The following is an 18,033-nucleotide window of genomic DNA, read 5'->3' as shown; positions in this document are numbered from 1 at the left end:
GCCTCCTCCCTGCTTGCCCCCACCCCGCTGCATGCTCCCTTGGGATGTGCTTTTTCATCCAAGGGTGCAGATGTGCCTGGTGTTGTCCCCCTGGGGCTGCAGGGTTTCAATAGCCGGGGTGCTGTGAGGTCCCAGGACCGGCAGAGACCACTCGGTGCCTCCTCCAGCCCCTTCCCGAGACGTATGAAAGATGTGGGAGGCCCTGTGCTGCCGGCCGATCACTTTTTCAGCTCCAGCTCTGGGTTCCCCATATATTTGGTGTCATCTCAGCAACAGCTCTTGCACGTGGCCCTGCTGGTCTCAGTGCAGTCCCCTGGGAGCAGGGGCTGCTCCTGCCACAGAGCCAGCATCGGCACAGGGGCTGCCGCAGCCCCACGGGGAGGCTGGGGACCACAGCTGCATGTCCTGGCACCATGAGGTCCCTGGGGCTCCTCCTCGGCGCTGTGGTCCCCGAGGGAGAGGGAGCAGAGATGTCTGTGAGGGCTGCAAGTCCCCCTGATTTGGGGAGCAGAGGGAGAAGCGGAGGAGCTGTAAATGCCCTACGCCCTGGCCCCGTGCTCAGGGTACCACCCAGCGTCCCGCCACAGCATCCCCGTGGCTCCCAATCCTCAGGTGACCCCTCCAGTTTTGCACCGAGTGGACAAGCCCTGACTCATGGCCGGGGTATTTTGCCCCCTGTGCCTGGACCAGGCTCTGCTCTGCCCGTGCCACCACATGCCAGCCCCCGCAGCTTGTCCCATGGCCCCTGGCCCCCATGCCATGTTTGCCCCTTGCCCGCAGGCAGCTCAGCTGTGGTTTTCCCATCACGGGCAGGCGACGGCACAAAAACCGGCAGCACCGGGGGGCTGCGCAGTGGGATGCGGCTGCCCCGTCCCCCCCACGGCTGAGGGTGAACCCCAGCCCGGCAGCTGCCCCGGCCTTGACAGCGGATGGAAACGGGAGCTCCAAAAGAGCCCAGTAAAAGCCATGTTTGAGTTTCTAGCTTGGCAGCAGTTACTATAGCTACAGCAACGGCACCTTGCAGATTGGTTTCCATAAGAGCTTGGTTACTATTTAACATCTCCACCCACATTAGCCCTGATTAAGCGAATCAATAAGATAACAGGAGAGGCAGGTTTCCTCGCCCTGCCTCTCCGTGCTCCCTCCTGCCTTCACCTAGTTCCTTAGTGAAAGACGTTTTTATTTATTTATTTAGATTTCTTTTTATTCCTCTACTTCCTCTGGTTTTCGCCCCAAGTCCCCATAGCAGTAGCCGGCGAGACATGGTCAATGTAAGCACCCAGCTAAGCGCTAAGATGGAGGCTCCATATGGTGAGTACAGCGTTTCCATCGCCCGCGCTGCCGCCCCGGCGTCGCTTACGGGAAGCGGGGCTGGGAGCGGGCAGCAGCCCCCAGCCCCACGCCCCGGCCCCACCGCGCTGCCTGGCCTCCACCGGCTCAGGCACCTGCAAAGGCTGGAGATGGAGGTGGAAAAAGGCTCCCCGATTGATTTTTATATAATATAAATACATACGTATGTATTTTCTCTCTTTCACTCTGCTTGGCTCGAAGAAGAAGGCACGTGCCCAAGGGAGCAGAGCGGTCCAACCTGCTGGCAGAGGGGCTGCTGCGGGGTCCGCAGCAGAAGTGGAAGCTGTTTAGGAAGGAGGTGACGTGGTGCCAGCCCCAACACAAAGGCTGCGGGCGGCCCGTGGCACGCCTGGGCTGCGTGGGCAGGCACAGCGGGCGCCCAGGGCTGGGGCCGGGCTGGTGTTGCGGCTGGGCAGGTTTCCCAGCAGGGAGTGCAGTGCCCGGGTGAGCCGCAGCCTCTGGTCCCCGTGGGGGCTCGCTGCTGCCCGGGGGCCCCGGTGGCAGGGAGGTGCCCGCCAGGCCTGTGCTCATGTTCCCTGGCACAGCGGGTACCAGCCCGGGGCAGCCCCACGCCACCGCTATCCTTGGCTGTGCCAGATGCCAACTGCCAACAAACGCACGTGGGCAGCAGGGGACAGGTTCCCCTGGGCTGTCATCAGCCTGCTGTTATCCTCGGGACGGGTCCGACTGTGCCCCTGCTGCAGCTTCCCTACCCAGCAAGGGGCTGGGGCTGGTTCGGTCCCGTGTGATCTGGGAACCCCAGTTCTCTGGGCATGGCCAGGGTGTCGAGTGAGGCCCCAGCAGATGAGGTCTCACAGTTATGAGGTTCTCCATCACATCCTCATGGCTCTCCATCACTTCCCCTGGTTCTCCATCACTTCCCCTGGCTCTCCATCACACCCCCTGGCTCTCCATCACACCCCGTGGCTCTCCATCATGCTACCTTGCCTCTCCTCACTGTATTTTTCATGCCTCTTCTTTACCACAACCCACTCACAAGCACGCACAGCCCCACCAGCCCGCGCTCCAGCTGCCATGTGTGCTGCAGCCAGGCCCCAGGAGGACTTGTGGTTCTCCCAGGTCACCTCCTCACACTTTGCTCATGGCCCCATTCTGGGTGGTGGTTTCTCTTGCTCCAGGCCTGCAGGCTCCTACAGGTGCCACCTCCATCCCCAACCCACCCTCGTGCCAGGCACCCATGCTGCAGTGAGGCCCCACACCTCTTTGCTCCAGCCCCCAGCACTTCAATACTCTCCAGATCACTTTAATTTCAGCTCCCATCACCGAGCCATGGCCAGACACAGGGCTCATCAGCATTTTGGTGGGTCCATCACCTATTGCAATGGAAACGTGTAGGAACTGCATAGGATCTGCAATAGCATCGCTAGGCCGAGCTGGAGCAGGGAGCTGTAGTCAAGCAGTTACAAAATGCTGTGGTTTAGCCTGTTTTTATCAGGATGCTCAATTGTATGTCCCAGGCCCGCAGGAGCTGGGGCTCAGGAGGAGCTCCCTTCACCTATGCCTCTAAGCTGCAGGAGCCGGCAGTGAGACAGCACCTCGCATAAAGCCGGATGCATAAAAATGCCGAGATTTTGGTCTGTTCAGTGCAGGTTGTGGTTTTGTGTCCATCTGGCACTGCTTGGACAATGTGCAAGGAGCTGCGTGATGCAGGCTGCTTGTGAGCGCATCAAACGAAGGCTTGATGTCTCTGAGATGTACAGAGGGTCGAATCCTGGAGCGAGGGCACCTCTGTGGGCTGGCCAGAAGAAGTGGGTGCTGAGCATCCTTCAGGCTGAAGCTCTCCATGAATCCCTGCTGCTGGTGGGAGATGGCTCCTGACCCACGAGCTCGCAGGGCTGACTTGTGCTTCATTTGCAGGAGAAGGGAGGCTCAAGTGACATTCCAGTCAGCCTGGGAGACACGGCAGTGCAGGGTGGCTGGGTCTGCGTGTCCCCAAATCCAGGGTGCCTGTGTCCTGCTTTGCCCCAAGGTGCAAAGCCAGCCTCATTTCTGCAGCAAGCAACAGTCTTTGCCTGACAGATGCGACACAAGGAGCTGAACAAGCTCTTTAGTCACTTACAATTGAGTTATTCTGCCCACTTCCAGCTGGCTCTAATGCGAGCAGCCGCTTGCTGGCCCCGGCACATCGGTGACCTTACATACAGGCAGGCAAACTTTTCTGCTGTTCATTTTCTCCTGACCTTTTTTTTAAAAAAATCCTGATTTTCCCCTAATTTTTCAGCCTGAGGGTCAGCAACTGAGCCATCAGCTGAGCCAGGGGAGGCAGAGGCAGAGCTGGGCATCCCACCTGTGGCCGCTCTCCCCATCTGCTCCCGCGCTCCGGCCGGCACCCACTGCTTGCCAGCCTGCCGTGGGGCTGGGCTGCTGAGCCAGGGGCCTTGCAAGGGGGAGAGAGAAAAACAATAAGAATAAAAAAGCAAGACAGGCCTCCCAGTCCAAAGCAAGAGGAAACTCAAGAGTGTTGGCAGAAGGAGGGGAGTCCTCATAAATAAAAGGGGTGAAAAAGTTATCCAAACAGAGGCAAGGAAGGGCTGGCGGGGATGGGGGACAGGGCAGCCCCTGGCGTCCGCACACCAGGGTCCACCAGATGAGCCTTCAGCCTTGGAGGGGTCATACAGCTATTTGCAGTTTCCTTTGACAGATGGAAAGATTTTCTCATTTTTCTGTCTCCCCATCCATCTCAGGGGCTTCAGTATTTCAGCATCCATTTGAAGCCAGGGATATATTCTGAGAGGGCAGCTGGGCACCGGCACTCAGCCTTGGGACAGCGAGTGGGTCTAGCCCGCTCTTTGCAGCGGTGGCATCAGTAAGAGCAGAGAGTGGGGCATCCATCCCCCTGCTGCAGTGACTGCAACCCTCCCCATCCACCCCTGCCTCAATCTGCCACCAAGCATTCCCCCTAAACCACACCCTGGGGGCACTTACTTCCCTCCCATCAGACCTGTGCCTTGTGTAAAGGACTTGGAGGATTCCCCGCCAGATGGTGACAGAGGTGTCCTGTCCCCAGCACTCTGTGCGGGTCCCTGGGTGAGAAGGGAGGGATGCCACAGCTCCCGGAGAGCCGTGGGGCTGGGAGCACGCTCAGCATCCTCACCAGCACCCGCTGAGGATGGACTGTGAGCTGGCAAGGGCTCCTCCAGGCACTGTGGTGTTAAATTCCCACGTGGAGGCTGCAAATGGGTGTGCAGGGTAGGGGATGGAGAGGGAGCGAGGGGATGAGCCTCTCCTGGCAGTGAAGAGGCAACGGACCCCCGGCTCCACCTTTATCCTCCCGACGAGACCTGGGTGTCATTGGGGCAACCACCCTCAATCCCAGCGCAGGCAGCACTGCTCCTTCCTATTTCGGGAGCATCTCACAGAGCCAGGGATCCCTGGGGCTGGTGGTTACAGCAGGGACCAGCGCATGATCGGGGCCAGCTCAGTAAAGCAGCTTTGGAAATTAGCTGAAAAATGCAAGACGTCAGAGCTGCTCAGGCGTTTTGGTCAGATGTGGTGAATAGTTTCAGCTGAAGAACGTAAGAGGAGGCAGAATTTCTGAGTATTTTTACTTTTCACTGTGAAGCAATCATTTTTCATTGGCACATGGGTCTAATTCTTTTATAGCTTTCCACTAGATATGACCCAAACTGAGCTTTCCCCCCTTGATTTCTCCTGTCAACTGCTATTTAACTCCTCTGTTTACTCCTTGTGCTCTGTGTCCGTGGCCTGGAGGCTGTCAGGGACCAGTGGGCATTAGGACACCCAGCACAGCCCCCTTCCCTGTCCCCACTCTCGCTGTCCCCGCTGCCTGCAGGGGGTGGCCCTAACACTGGTGCTGGCAGGGTCAGCACTTAGCAGGGCAAGAAATGGCTGAGCAGGGTCTTGTCACACCCAGGAATAAGCACTGGTATTTAGATGGGATGCAAAAGGGACAATCACTACTTTAGACACCTTGGCCTGATCCTGAGTGCTGTTTGCCAGTGCTTGGTGAAGGTTTCCTTCAGGAAGAGCTGGGGATGCTCCCTCCATCGCGTCAGGCTGCAGGGATGCTGTGTCACCGGGCAGCTGCGCTTGCCCACAGGGCTGCAACTTCCATCAGGCCGGGGCAGCTGCCTCACCACGGCTGCTTATCGGGCCAGCAGCACACCCTCGTCCGGCTTCGCTTGAAAATACGATGGTATTTTTATAAGGTGGAGTGAGCACAGAGGGCTGCTATCAGTGGGCAATGAGCTCCAGCTCTGGCAGGGGAGCAGCATGAGGCTGGGGAAGGTTTGAGGAGTGTCTGAGAGCTATTTTGAGCTCCGAAGAGCAGGTGTAGGTCAGCAAGGCAGACATGCTCGGTTAGTCATCTGCTGACATTTCTTAAACGACATTAAAAAATGATGTTTATTTAAAGTGAGTGCAAAGGGGTGGTGAGTGGTGGTGGTCCCACAGACAGCAAGGTCTGGGTGATTTTCTTTCAAGACAGAAATATTTGCAGCGGGACCAGGGCCAGCAGCAAGGGACGGGGCAGTGCATAGGGCACAGCCAAGGGGTACGTTGGGCAGGGGGGACACCTGCAAGTGTCTCTGCTGGCGGGCTCGGGGTTAGAATGGGGCAAAGACTGCAAAAAAATGTCCATGACTGTTTGTGTTCAGGCTCCTTCTCTGTTTGCTTTCCTCAAATATTCAAGCAAACAAGGTTCCTGGCAGAAATGTTTGTGGAAAAGGCAAATGTTGCAGAATTTTCACAGAAGGCAAATTTCAAGGTAGTGGCTGTATCGTGAACCCAGGGGTGATGGCTCTGCTCGCCTGTGCTGGGCAGAGGCACCACATTCCCACCAGGACCTCTAAGCAAAGCCAGGTCCCAGAAGCAATTACTCCCAGAAATGGCTCCTGTCAAAGCTTCAGCCTAAGCATCAACAGAAATTACCCAGCAAATCCCTTCAGGAAACAAGTGCCTCAAAAAGTAAAGGTGGGCTCTGGATGATACACCAAAGGTGCGAGAGGAGCTGCTCCATGTAAAGCAAGTGGCTATGGAAAGGCACAAGCAGCCGAGGAGGACACAGATCCTGGCTCCCAAAAGCTGAAGGGTCTGCAAGGCTGGACCAGACTTTCTATCCCAAAATGCTGCAGCCACTGGAGGGACTTCAGCTGCATCCCCATGGTACCAGCAGCCCCGGTGCCAAGGGATGGATGGGGACCATCACTGTGGGCTCAAAGCCCTCTGAGCCCCCGGCCACCAAGGTGTCACTGTGGGCTCAGCTGGTGCTGTCATCTCCTGGTGGGAAAAAGACTGGAGGTGGGGAATGGGTGATACTGCGTGTGTCCTGCTGTGGGTCACCACGCATGCGCCATCTCCTCTGCGATGATGCTCTGGGAGCCCTGACACCTTCTCCTTCTCTGGACATCCAAGCTGGTTTTACACTCCAATTTTCATCGCAGCCCTCCAGCCCTCTGTCCTTGCTCATCCTGCCTCAGGCTACCCGGGGCAGCACCTTCCCTGTGGCTTTGCCCATCCACCCTAAAACTCATCTGTCAGGGTGGGTGGCTCAGCTCCTGCCACCCAGCATGAGGCACCCAAACCCATCAACGTGGGACCTGCAGGCACCTTTCACCTGCCTCTGTACCAGAAACCTGTCCCAGCCATGGGTGTGTGTGAGATTTTATAGGCGATAACCCCTGGGAAAGTGGGAAACGCAAGGAGAGCTGTACACTCAGCTTCCTGGCATGGCCCAACGCACGTTAGGAGAGCCAATGTCAACAGACAGAAGACCTGAAGGAAGAAACAAAACCAAATACATAGGCACTTCTTGGAACAAGAGCTGTAAAACCTGCACAAACCTGAACAAGTGCCACAACACTCTTTTATGCAGTCAGAATCAATAGTCGAGCCCACTCAACGTGTTTGCTGACACATAAATGACAGCCACCGTGCCGCGTTTATGGCCCAGCACCATTCACAGAGGCTGCAGAGCCTGGCTCCTCCTGCCCCACTCGGCCACTTCTCTCCCCCTCTGCTCCCAGGGGAGGCTCACCATTTTGCCACATGGTCCCCAAAGCCTTGATGCCCCATGGATGATGATGCTCCTTGATGACCCATGATAAGACGCTGCTGCTGTTCCTCTCCAGTGTGCCAACCTGCCCCGGTTTCCAGCTGGCTGGGCAAGTCCTTCATCCCACACCATCACTGGGATGGCAGGGTCCACCCCACCACCCTGGTGAGAAGCAGCAGCTCATCCTGGGAAGAGAATTCACTGCTGCTAACAGCACCCAAGGAAATTTAGCCATGGGCTGTGGGGTTGGGCAGGGTGTCAGGTTAATGGACAGGGCAACACTGGGGGGCTCAGCAGAAGGAATAAAATAACAACTGCCCCATAAAAAAAAGCCCTGTCTGTGCTGCAGGCTCCCATCCAGCAAGCTGTATGGCCTCTCGCTTGCAGCCACCACCGCCCAAGAGCAGGAGCAGGTCCTGCCCCAGGGACAAGCAGCCTCGGCCAGGTCAAGGTGCTCTGGCAGCGGAGAAGGCACCGATGGGTGCCTGAGGGAACCAGCCCATGCAGAGAGCCTGCCGTCAGCAGGGCAAAGGCAGCACCAGGAAATGAAGGGTGGAATGAGGAGGCAGGACGGGCGAGGAGACAAACAGCCGGGCTTCAGATCCACAGCCCTGGCTGCTCCCCTGCCTAGAGACTGCTGCCGTCAAGGGCTAAATGGGGGTGGGATGGAGGTGGTGGCTTTGCCACCACATGGACACCCTGGTGGAAGCAGAGCCAGGTGCTGCCCATGGCCCATCCATGGGTGTGTGACGGGGGACTGCCGCTGTCTGGGAGAAATCTCTGTTGACCTGGGTGTGTTTCCCTGTTACAGGCATTAAAACCCGTGTGGAAACAGAGCGGTGAAGGGAGGTGTCATGGGGTCACACACAGTTCAAACCCAGCCCTGCCCTTGATGCTGCTCCCGGCTCCATGTGGGCATGCTGGGCTTCAGCCCCTGTTGTCAGTGCACCCCTTCCCCGGGCACGGAGCCGGAGTACGGGTCTGCTGGTCATTTCCCATCCCTGACTCGTCAGGGGATTATTGTGTGTGCTCCAAATTAATTCAAATGCATCCCAGGCAGCCCTGAGTGAGAGCAGAGGCTCCCGAAGATGGAATGGGAATGGTTTAGGAATGGTTTTGCTCCATTAGACTCATGCCTTCAAGGTAGCGCTTGGGGTCCGATGTCTCTGGAGGGCAGGAATGAGCTGTCTCCTCTTTAGCACAGCAAAAGCAGAGGTGGGCTTGGTGGGAGGAAATCCGTCCAAGGAGGAAGGGAAGTGCAGGAAAATGAGTGTTTCAGACGGGCTTGGCCACGAGTTGGCTCTTCTGGGTGTGGAGGCTGGTGAGGCCATGCTTGCTTCTGGCCCTGGTCCTACAGCACAGGGCTGCATTGCAAAGGTGCCCAGTTCTCCTTGTCAGCATTCAATCTATTGCTCAGTGTCTGTCAAAACCCAGCGAAGTGCCACTCTAATCCCTCACCTAATTTTCCTCCTCCAGGCTAAGCAGGGCCACACATGCCAGCACACACTCCCTGCAGCGGAGAAAAATCTCGGTGCTCAGCAGCCTTCTGAGCTCCCCTCCGGACTGGGGCCAAATAAATCAACACGAGAGTGTCACAGCAGCTTCATCTCCAGAAAAAAATGCAGAGAGTTCAGCACTGTGGTGGTAGAGAGGGCTCTCTTGTAGTCTGGCAGTTGGAAATTCCCTTTTATTCCTGCTGGGCTTGCCTCGGACAGGCCGTGGCACAAGACACTAGCCAAAATCTCAGACTGCCTGGGCTCCTGGATTCCCCATTGACAGCACCAACACGCACGGTTGGTTAAGAAATCTCAGCCCTGAGAGTTTTCCAGATCCCAATTTCCTTGGGAGAGGATGGGGAAGGGATGACACCAGCACAGAGCATGCAGGCGCCTAAAGAGCCATGGGAGAGCTCTAGCAGCGATACCCCCAGGGTGTTTTGAACCACTGGAGATGCTCTCTGGGGTCTGCAGGACACGAAGTTCAGGGCTGCCCAAAGGCAGGGAGCACCATGCATGCAGCTCCTGCCTGCTCTCCTGCCTTGCCCCTGCATCTCCCAGCCCTGCGTGTTGTGGTGGTGGCTGGAGGGGGAGAAAAAGGTGGTTTCTCAAGGATATGGTGTTCTGGGTATTTATATAGAAACATTTTAAAGTGAAAGTGGTCAGACTCTCCCTGGAGAGGGATTTAGGCCCACTCCTGCTGTTAAACACACCCAGGCACATTTTCTGGAGCAGCCTCCAGAGGTGCATGTGTGGTTGGGCACCCCCTGCCCCACAGAAACCCAGGCAGGCTAGAGGCCAGGGTGAAGGCACCTTGGAAAGGTGGCCCAGAAAGCAGCGGGCATTGCTGTGGGCACCAGCAGTAGAGCACAGACCTGGAGCCACCTTATAATTCCCCTCCGGGTAGTGGCCAGAACCCTTTAAAACCTGCAACTCTGCAGCACAAACTCCTGCTCCCCATCAAATCTCATTGTGACCAGCATTAAGGGATTAGCCGGTCCCTGCCACCGCACCGCAGCCAGCTCCCGGGCATGGCTCGTGCCCTGCTGCCCGTGGGGGGCTTGTTGGCTGGACGGCCCCATCCAAGGGCCAGACTCCCCTAGCTTTGCCCGCAGAGCTGAGCGCCCCTGGAAGATGAATGGCAGCAGATACGACCTGCTCCAGGAAACACCAGGTACCCCCCGTGCTCCCCCTGGCACTCGCAGCAGGGAGAGAAGTAGCTGCATAGGCAGCCCTGCGGAGTTGATGTGAGTGAAGGGCACTGGCAACCCCCAGGGTCTCCAGCGGGGTTTCAGAGCAGCCAAAATCTGCTCTTCCCCCCCATACCTATTGCTAGTCCCCCTCTGAGGGTCCTCCCATGTCTCTGGTTTCTGTTTTGCTGCGTGCGGAGTGAACATGCCAGGTTTGTGGGTAGCAATGGCTGATGTCCCCCAAGCTCGGTTCCGAGGGTCTCGAGAGGGCCACTCCAATGCGGGTGGCATGGGGGAGTGGGTGTTGTGACTCCTGGGGGAAGAGGTGGTGGAGCCAGGCTGGCGTCCCACGGACACCCTGGTGACTGCCTGTGCCATTTGGGAAATGAGATGATCATTCTCAGCCCAGATCCCACTGTCTGGCATTACTGCCCCGTGGTGCAGCCTCAGCAGGCCCAGGGACGGATCTGCCGGCTTGCAGGACAACCTCTGGTCCTGCCCCGTTTGCTGCCTGCTCCTTACCCAAAGAGGTCTGCAGCAGGACTTACGCAGCCCTCATAATGAAAGCTTGAAAGGAACTGAGAGAAGAAGTTTCAATGCAAACCTTATCGGTTGTACAGAGCTCTTACTAGAAAGGTTTTTTGGGTCCCCCTCCACGGCCGCCTCCAGTGCACATCCCCCACCAGCTGGCTCTGTGCTCAGCCCCTCGGCCCCAGCACCCCAGGGACCTCAGCGTGGAGGCGAGGCAGCAAGGAGCCTGACTGGGCTCAGGGTGCTCAGGGGGCTCTGCAGGCACTCGGACGTGTCTGGTGCATCCTGAGCCCCGGACTGCTTTGCCCCGCAGAGCCTCGCCCACAAAACACCCCAACAGCCCCCACTCGACCCTGGGGCACAGCAAAAATCTTGGGGCTCCTCTTGCTTGAGCAATTCCCCTGAAGCAGGGCTTGCACTGGCAGTGGGGTTTATGCCTCCTGGGGCAGCCTGCACCCTGAGCCACCATCCTGCGGGATGAGCTCCCCACGCCAGCACTGCGTGGGCAGCCACACGCTGGAAGCTGCTCCCAGCAAATACCTGCGCTCTTTATCAGCCAGAGATTAATTTAGAATAGTCCATGGCTTCGGCGTCCCATGACATGTTTACTAGAAATGGTTCATTTCCTCAAGTGATGTAGTTTATGGTCATAATATATTTTAATATCTTTATGATACAAGAGGCCAACGGCACTGGGCTTTGCAGGAACGTTAAGGGACAAATAGTGCTATCCTGTCTTGGAGACATAGGTCAAATACTCAAAGGCTAGTTAGCAGTTTGCTGTGTTGTTTGTTAGCCAGAAGCCAGGCAGTTGGCACTGCAGTGTCCTGGCCGTGGGTTTATGGGACTGTGGAGACGTGTGATTTCCATCCCCACCCCCCCTTGCTGTCCCCCATGCAACAAACCTTGCGTGTAGAAAGCTCCGATGTTCCCATCCCTCGCTTTCTGCTGTGGTTTTTTTGTTTCTGTGTCAGTAGACAGGATGGTTGTGTTGTGCAGGAGAACGCTATGGTAGCCACCGGCTGCAGGAGTGCGGATCTGCTGTGGACATGGAGCTCCTGAATACTGTTTTGCTCCCACTTACCCCTCTGGCACTTGCTGTGCTCTGGCAGTTGAGGACGCTGGGGACCAGACAGCCTATTCAGGCACACTCCTGCAGGAGAAAAAAATATTTTGCACTAGCTTGTTCCTTTCTGACTCCAGAAACCAGAATCTTTCAAATTTTAACTTACCACCCTTTTTTTTTCTTTTTTTCCATGCCCAGACTACCTTCCCCAGTTCAGACCTGACCAGTGCTCCTGCCTATGGCAGCTTTCTGCCTTCTTCATGTGGCCTCCCATCAGACACTCACGTGACCCTTTCCTGAGATGCTCCCCCAGCGTTCAGCTCCTCAGCTGGGGCTGACTTTGCCAGGCAGCCCAGGGCAGGAGGAAGGCAGTTGGAGCAGCCCATGGCTGTTGGATTCAGGAAGATGCTTTTTGCCCTTGATGAGCCCTTGACTTGCCCTCCTCTGGGGACAAGAGCTCAGACTGTCCCCCTGCTGCCCTTGCCCCACTGCCATTCTCCCTCCACACCCCAGCAGCTTCGCAGTCTTTTGCCTTCATTTCTAGTGAGGGCTGATCCTGAGAGCCCCAGCAGTGAGTGGAGGTCATTTCCAGACATGGCTTGCTGATGCATTCACCTTCCCAAAAAAGATAAATTTTGAAAAAACACTTTGTAACCTGTGTTGATTTTGGCTGTTCTCCTCCACCTATTGCTCCACAAGCTGGAATGATTCAGGGACTGTTTTGTGTGCGTGTAATGAACGTATCAAGCCAGTGAAACTTAAAAGCCCTGAGAACAGCTAGTCGAGGTGAAGGCAGAGGCTCGTTTGCCTGCCAGACTGTGAGCTCAGTAGGGATCTTTTTCCCTGGGAAGCTGCTAGATTACCTCAGTTCCAAAGGGATCATATCCACCTGCTAAATAAGTTCTCTCTGGGTCCAGACATGGGCTGCTGAGATCCCTGCCATACTAAATGCATGAGCTGGTGCGGCACAGAAAGCAATAGGTGCTCGTTGCTGGCAGCACACCCTCTCTCCAGCAATGCTGCTTCCCCGTGGCTTCTGCTCCCCCATTTAAATGGGGCTTAAACTGCTGGATTCGAGCCAAGTATCTGCCAGTGTAGACAGTGAATCTGGGACAGCATGTGGCAAAGTCAGAGCTTTCTGGATTTCCTCCCAAATAGGCAGAAGAGTGCTTTGCTGGAAAGGTCTCCGCTGGGTTCAGGTTTGGATGGAGTGGCAATGGTCACAGTGTGGGGATTTAGATGGAGCAAGTGGGATCAACGGTGGGAGCTGTAGCTTGGGCCAAGTTGCAGCCCATGGTGTAATGGAAGAAGGTGAATATAACAATTCTTCCTCACTTCGTCGTGGGCTCGTTGGGTGATTTTGCATAAAAACACAGCAGCCAGATTTCCAGAGTCACAAGTGCTGACTTGCAGGTCCCAGAGGACAGATGCTGGTTTTGAGGGCTGCAATGCAGGCAGAGTGCTTGCAAATACACACCAGCAAAAGCACTGCATTTTCGAGCACAACTGCCCTTCTGAGAACAGCTCAAACTTACTGTCCTTGCAGAACAACAGCTCCCAAGAGCACTAATAATTACTTCCTCAAGTGTTCAGACCCTTTGTTAGACAGGATAATAAACCCCTTTCTGGTCCTGGGATGAAAGGTACACACAGTGTTATCGCTAAAGCAGTATATGTTGAAATGGTCTGTCTGTCCCCACATTTGCAGTTCTTCCCCTACCACTTTTGCACAGCAGTTACTTATTTTAGCTCCAATAATTGCCTCCAGCTCCAACGTCCATCCCAGCTTTGGCTGACATGCATATGTTGCTTTTGGAGAGGAGTTCAAGCGGAGTCTGCTACCTCCTTTGAAGTGTCTCTTCCCAATGTCCAATAACTGCCTTGATTCTCCATACGGTGATTTTATGGCCTGGGGGCCTGGACAGATCCAGTTGGTTTGGCCACTTTTTGATAACTTTGGCACTGGTGAGGAATAGCCTGTGGTTTGCATGAAGCTGCCTCTGTCACCCTGAGCTGTGCTGGGGAGCCCAGGATGCCACTGCATGTCACAGGGTCACCAGTGATAGTGTGTCCAGGGTCTGCTCAGGCATTGCCTGTCCTGGGCATCGCCCCCAGCTCCAAACAGCATCTGTCCCAACCACAGCAACAGGTGCTTCAGCACTGGGGAAAATAAATCACCAAGAGTGATTTGTTGTTGAACAGGACGATAAAACGCCTGCGTCTTCCCCCAGGCATGGGTCTGGCACGTGGCTTGTGGCTTCTTGCCTCTTGTGGCTGGATTTTTCTGATCCACCTCCCTGAATAGAGGTGGTGGATCTTTCTGGTTCACCTCCATGAACTGTTTTGACAGGGCAGGGATATGCTGTGTGTGGCTGGCAAGGGGCAAACAGATCCTAAACAACTTCTTGTTTTCTTGGATACTCCTTGCTGCTGCTGGGGACATTCTGGGGACAGACATGGGAGCAGATCCCCATTTGTGTGTCCACCACGTCGTCGCCTGGAGCCACCACTTGAACCAGGGGCTTGTTTCAGCTGTACTGACCTGCAGTCCCCCAGCCTCTGCCAAATTCCTTGGAGCTGCTTATTAACGCACTGACAACTCTGCTCCAGAGTCGTGGCATGCTGAGGTAGAAGGCAGAAGGATTTGACAGTGTGGCCTAAATATTCCTGTTTACAAAAAGTCTGACAAAACACAAGCCCTTGGCTTTATCTTTCCCATTTGGAAATAGTCACAGAGCAAATATACTTAAGGCATGAAGGGAGGGGGGTTTATACTGACTTTAGAAAAAGCTGTTCTTTAAAAACAGGAAAAAAGCTCATCCTCGAGCTGTGCAGACTGGCTGCTAGACCCAAAAGTCCTGTGTAGAGGCTTAAAGCCTGCCTGCTAATCTGTAGCAGTTCGGTGTGAGCCAGTCATGCAGTAAACTGCTCTCTGTTAATTTTTTAATGCAGACTAAACAGGTCAAGAAATGATTAGCATGAGAATAAGTTGAGCTTAATCGGGAGAATCAGAAAAGATGAGAGGGAAGAAGCAAATTGGAGTTATCAGTTAACCATACAGAGTGGCTCTGCTTCCATAAGCTCATGTTCCCTCTTGTTTTCCATCCCCTCTGAAGCTGCCTTTTTTTCCCCACTTCCCTAATTTAAATGACGAGCTAAAATTGCTGGTATAAGCACAATGGAAGGTCCTGTCTCTCCTTCTCATTTTCTATCTGCAATGGCTGCCCAAATGAATTGCAGGTGATAAGGCTCCTACCTGGTTATTCTGGATGGTCCTTCCCATTCCATGAGGAGAAAGCGAGATGCTGACTTTTAGGCTGAAACGAGCAAAATCCGCTTTCTGTATGAGTGCTCTGCTCTGGTGCAAAAGTTTTGGTGCAATACGGCAAACCCAGGGACTGAGCGGAAGCATCCATGGGCAAGGGGAAGAGCAGCCCTCAGGACTGCTTTAAGTGGAGTTTGGTCAGTGGTCGGAGATCTATATTCTCAGATAGGCAGGACTTTGTCCACAAACTGGAATTTGAAATTTCAAAGGGGAAAAAAAAAACCAGGCAGAAGGGACCTTTGCATGTGTGGAGATGACTACCCTGGCGACGTTCCCCTGGGACTTTTGTTCTTTGTCTTGTAACTGGGCTTCGTGCTTCCCCAGCAGCTCGCTCAGTGAAAACAGTGGTGGGCTGAGCAGAGGCCCTAGCTTTGCTCGGGGATTTCCTGCTCTGGAGAGGTTTCAGACCTGAGCCCATCTCTGCTTCACTTGCATGCCAAGAAAAAGCCAGTCCAGCCCCACAGTGGCTTTGAAGCTGCGAGTGACATGGGAGTTGGGGCTGCAAGGGGCAGCAGTGGCATCGCTGATGTAAGATGAGGTTGGTCCTGCTGGCTCTGGGCACAGGCATTTCTGCTGGAGATTTCTTGAGAGTACAGAGCTGGGAGAGAGAACAGCAAAGGGCAGGAGGGCCTCAGGCTTCTGGCCACAGTCTGATCACTGTCCATGCTCAGCAAGTTTGTGGGCGGCCCCAGACTGGGGGGTCTGGTTGATACACTGGAGGCAGGGCTGCTGTCCCACAGCAGGCTGGAGAAATGGGCCAGCAGGAGCCGCAGGAGCGTAACCCACACAGGGGCATTGAGAAGATGTGACCAAGCTCCTCACAGGGTGCATGGCAGGAGGAGATCAACAGGCATAAAAACTGGAGAGACGTTCAGACGGTGTCTAAGGAGAAAGTGACTCACCATGAGGACAGTCAAGCACCAGTTGCCTAGAGAAGTTGTGGTGTCCATCCTGTTCAAGACCCCAGTAACCCACGCTGCTCTCTCAGCTGGCTCTGCTTCCCGAAGCACGAAGTTGGAGCAGAGACCCTGAGGTCCCTTTCAACCTCAGTTATCCTTTGATCCTATGACACTGTGTTCAAGAAGGGCAGGAGGAGCCCCATGAGAGGAGCCTGCTCACCCACTTGACACGAAGAGCTTGCAAGCATGGTGACTGATAGCATCCTTATCATAAATGCTCTACTAAATACCCTTTTCCTGATCCTCATGTACTGAGAAGCATAGATCTTACTTTCAGGCAATCCTCTTCTGCTTTGGGTGCATTTGCCAGTCAGGGGTATATCGATAAGGGAGAATTAGTGTCATAATATGCCAGCGTGGGAAAGGATTTACTGCTCAAATAGATAAAAACTAAGTAACTGCTTGGTGCGGAACACTTCATGTCCTGGAACTGCCATGGTTTCCTTTGCAGCCATCTCCTGGCATAGGAGATGTGGGTGAAGGGCACAGAAAATGGGGACAGGAGGAGAGAAGAGAGGGCCTGATAGCTGAACTTCCCCTGAGCACGTGGTCTAGGAACAGCTTTTGCCTGCCAGTGGGGGTTTGCCAGCTACAAGTTGTTTCTGTCTGGAATAAAAATGACAGAACATCTTCTGTAGGACAGAAATGTTTGAATCAGCTGCACAACCAGCTGCTGACTTGAACATCTTCAACCTAAAACAGCTGCAGGGCCGCGGTGTCCTGTTGGGTAGTCCAAGCCATGACTACATTGGCAAGTTGTCCCAAACCCTACCACGCAGGGATGTTGGGGACACAAGGACTCCCCGGGCAGAACACCCCTGGGGAGACATCATCTCCCACAGCAGCCTGCGCCCAGGAAACAGCTGATGTGTTTCCATCAAAACCCATCTCTGGGGCAAAGGAAACACAGTGTCCTTGGCCGGTTTGGTCCTCGACCTCCACACCAAGACAAGGGATTTGGGAGGGGGCACTGGTGACTGACAGAGGACACCGGTAGTGAGAAAACAACAGTCAACACAACCCCGGGCGGAAAGCACCACGTCCCATCGACAGTCCCAGCCTCGTGAGCCACCTAATGCTCTCCAAACTTCCCCACTCCTTATCTGCTGCTCTCCCGCACACGCTGCCTCTCCAGTTTCTATTCCTGGCCCTTTTAATCCTTCCTGCCCAGGAAGCCAACAGCCTTTGCAGCCTGCCTTGCTCAGCAGGCTATTTAAGCAAAAGGTTTGTTTTGCTGAGCGGAGCAAAACGGGCCATGCTTTTACGATATTTTACTAGACGCTGTGGCAAATCCTGCACATATTTGACATAGTGTCTGTAGCATTTATCTAATCAAAGGGATCATTGTGGCCCAGCCAGGATTGGGAAGGAGGTCCCTGGGACGAGGCCACAGAGGGGGCTATGCTCTACCTTAGCATCCCCATCCCAGTGTGCACACTGTAAAAACAATTTTTAGCTCACGACTGCTCCTGCTGAAGGGAAGAGCCACCGGCACGTGAGTGCAGAGAGCTCTGGCCAGTCTCTCAGGAGCACAAACCGGACGACTGTTTTCCCTGCAGCAAAGGATCATTTAGCACCAGTCCCAAGTGAGAAAGCACGGGCTCTCCCATCTGCTCAGCTTCGCTCCTGCAGACCTGTAGCCTTGAAGTAGAAGAGCTGTTTGGAAGTGCTACATAGGTCATAGTTTTGGGAGGCAAGGGCTGCTTGAACAATCTCTTGTGCTCCTAAAACACGAATAGCAAATTGTTGCTAGCACCACTGCCCAAAGGCATGTGCTATTGTGGAGCCAGAGACCTTGGTGTCATGTTGTGGCAGCGATGTCACTGTGGCCACGGTGGCTTGGGGCACCATCAGGGCCAGGGCTGCACTGGGGTGCCTGGCAAGCACAAGTACAAGCCAGCTGGGAGCCCAAATCTTCAGTATGTTGACTCAGTTACCTGCTGCCGGTTGCAAAATCATGGGATGTTCTCAATGCAGAGTGAGCTGATATTGAACTATTAATTGCTGGTTCTCCTGTGCCATGCAGATGCCATTCAGCAGTCGGTTAGATTCCCATTCATTGATCTTACAATTACACTTTAA

The sequence above is a fragment of the Falco punctatus genome (genome assembly GCF_963210335.1).
Source record: "Falco punctatus genome assembly, chromosome: 10".
Lineage (NCBI taxonomy): Eukaryota > Metazoa > Chordata > Aves > Falconiformes > Falconidae > Falco > Falco punctatus.
This window is presented reverse-complemented; position numbering follows the sequence as displayed.